Here is a 3,204-nt window from a genome sequence, read left to right as displayed (position 1 = left end):
CCAAAATGTGCCATCAGGTCCTTTTTCATTTCTTCCACATATGCAGCAACCATCTGCTCCTTAGTCAGAAATTCTGACTTCATTTTGAATTTCCTTGAGATATGATCGAAAGGAGATGGGGTAGCAATATCTTCCTTTTGATTTTCATAGACGCTAATTTTCGTCTGTAGGAGATCCATTGTCTCTTTTCCAAATATTTCCTTTGTATTAGGATCAGTTTTCATCATTTTATCCCAAAATTTTATATGGGATATTCTGTATAAGCAAGGTATTCCAGCCTCTGTCTGACCAATTTCTGGCGTCCATTTCCAGATCCAAGGTATTGAAAATTCAATGAAGAAGAAACATGAGGCTATTCTCTCTATGAATAGTTTAGCTTCTTGTTTCTTTATCAATTGTGGTGAAATATCCACCCATTTATCAAAAAAGAATTTTATTTTCTCAGGTAAAATATTTGGAGTGGGACCAAAATAGTAAAACCAGTGTATAAACCAGTGCGGGATATCAGTGTTATAAACATTGGCACAAACCTTTATAAACCAAGAATGTTTGTGCTTATCATTTTCATAATCTAATACCTTCATAAAGGCATCACAATAATCCCAGTAATTATATTTTACTGCTGATTTATTGATCAAAATTTCTTTATCTTTCATAGGAGAAATTCCCCAATCTTCCAAAGGTATAACCTTTTTGATAATCATTTTGCTGAAATTATAAATTTCTTTATTAGTGCTCGTAAAATGTGATATTTCACATGAGCCATTTTGAACAAGTATTTGTTCATAAAAATATCTGGACTTATAAGTCCTTGCTGGTAAGGATGAATTATCCAAATACCTTTGCATTAAAACCCATGGATCATTTTTCCATTTCAAATCTTTTTCTTCCAAAAGAAATATAATTTCTTTATGTTGGGGTTTTGAAAATCCAATATTATTGGATTCAGATTCTTCATCACCAATTATTTTGGCATACGAGGGACTATCATTCCCTTCAGTTTGAGATTGCTGACCTTTCTTATATTCCAAGAATGCCTGGTATTCAGGATCTTGTGATAAATCCATAGCTATGAGCTTTTGTTTTCCATTCTGAGATATAATCTCAGGTATTTTGCCTCGACCACCTCTTCCTCTATAAGAGGAAGATCCCCGACCTCGGGAGTTCATGCCTGTCATTTGTTAAAATATTCCCGAGTTAAGAAATCTGGAAGACTATTATCTTCTCCCTTTTTATAAAATATTTCAAAATCAAATGGGGCTAATTGAGCCTGCCATCTTGCAAACATTTGTTCAGAAATATCATGTTTAAAATCCTTTTGAAACATAAATTTGGCTGCTTTGCAATCTGTCATAATCACAAATTTTTGATTATATAAATCATCTTGAAATTTCAAAACACATTTGACTATAGCTAGAATCTCTTTTGCTATAGTTGCATAATTTTTCTGAGAATCATTCCATTTTCCTGAGTGGAATCTAACAAGATATACTTGTTTTGTTTCAGGATTTATCTGGGTTAATATTCCTCCAAACCCTATATCAGATGGATCAGTTTCTATGATCTTTTTCCAATCTGGATTACTTAACATTAAACAAGGAAGTGTTTTAACTTTAGATTTTATTCTTTTAACAGCTTCTGTATGAGCAATTGTCCATGGCTTAGGATTCTTTTTCAGTCTATCATATAAGATAGCCGTATCTTCTATTAAATTTTTATAATAAGGAGCAATATAATTTAGACTTCCTAAAAATCTTTGTAATTGAGTTTTATCAGTTATTTCATTTGGAAATTTATCTGCAAAGTCAATACTTCTATTAATAGGAATAATACTTCCTTTTTCAATGATATGACCTAGAAATCTTATTCTTGTCTGGAATAATTCCATCTTTGACTTAGAGATTACTAAACCATTTTGTATAATTAAACGTTTAAATATATTTAAATGTTTAAAATCATTTCAATAGTTTTTGAATAAACTAATATGTCATCAATGTAAACTATTATAAAAGTACTATAAGGAGTAAAAATATCATTCATAATCTTTTGGAATTCAGAAGGAGCATTTTTAAAACCAAATGGCATAACATTCCATTCATAATGTCCAATAGGAACATTAAATGCAGTTTTATATCTATCAGATTTATTAATTTGTATTTGCCAATATCCTGATTTTAAGTCAAATTTAGAAAATACTAAACTATCATAAAGTCTATCAAGTAGATCTTTTTTATTAGGAATAGGATGCCTAATCCATTTTAATGCCTTATTAAGTGGTTTATAATTTATAACTAATCTTGGAATACCTCTTTCAATTTCAGAATGTTTATTAACATAAAAAGCAGTACATGACCATGAAGATTGAGAAGGACTTATTAATCCTTTTTGTAGAAGGGATTCAATTTCTTTTTTGCATAATTCTAAGTATTCAGAATTCATTTGACAAGGTCTCGCCTTAGTAGGTATATTCTTTTCATCAAAAGAATCTTCATAAGGTAAAGAAATTATATGTTTCTTTCTATCCCAAAAAGCATTAGGATGATTATTACAAATTTCTAAAGAAAATTGATTTTTTAATAAACTAATTTTATCCTGTAATTTAGGATTCTTCAATTGCTCTTCGATTGTTATAATGTTTATTTCTTGTTTTAAGAAATTAATTTGATTCTGTTTTGCTTTAATATTATCATAAATATTATGCAACATTTTACTAAATGGTTCAACAATAAATTCAAGAAATATATCATCATTCTGGAAAGTTCCTATAATTCCTTTACTATCAATCTTTTTTATTGGATAAATGTTATGTAAGAATGGAGTCCCAAGTATTACTTGGTTAGTTATATTCTTAGCAAGAATAAAACTTTGAGAAATACATTTATTATCAATGCAGACAAAAGCTTTAGGAATTTTATACTGTATTTGGAGTTTATCACCTCCAGCATGCCATAAAGTATGACTAGTTTTATGAAAATATCTAGTTGGTATTAATCCTTCCTGAATAACATTCAAATCAGCACCACTATCAACAAGAGCTGTAAATGATTTTGTATAATGATTATCAATCAAAAGAGATATTTTTATATACCATTTTTGGGATATAACCATTTCTATGGTTGATAAAAAGTTTTCAGAGAAAATACTATGCTCATCTATTTTTAGTTTATTATCATTCTGAGATCTATTTTCTAATCTAGAAATATT

This window comes from Sesamum indicum, linkage group LG2, assembly GCF_000512975.1.
Source record: "Sesamum indicum cultivar Zhongzhi No. 13 linkage group LG2, S_indicum_v1.0, whole genome shotgun sequence".
NCBI lineage: Eukaryota > Viridiplantae > Streptophyta > Magnoliopsida > Lamiales > Pedaliaceae > Sesamum > Sesamum indicum.
This window is presented reverse-complemented; position numbering follows the sequence as displayed.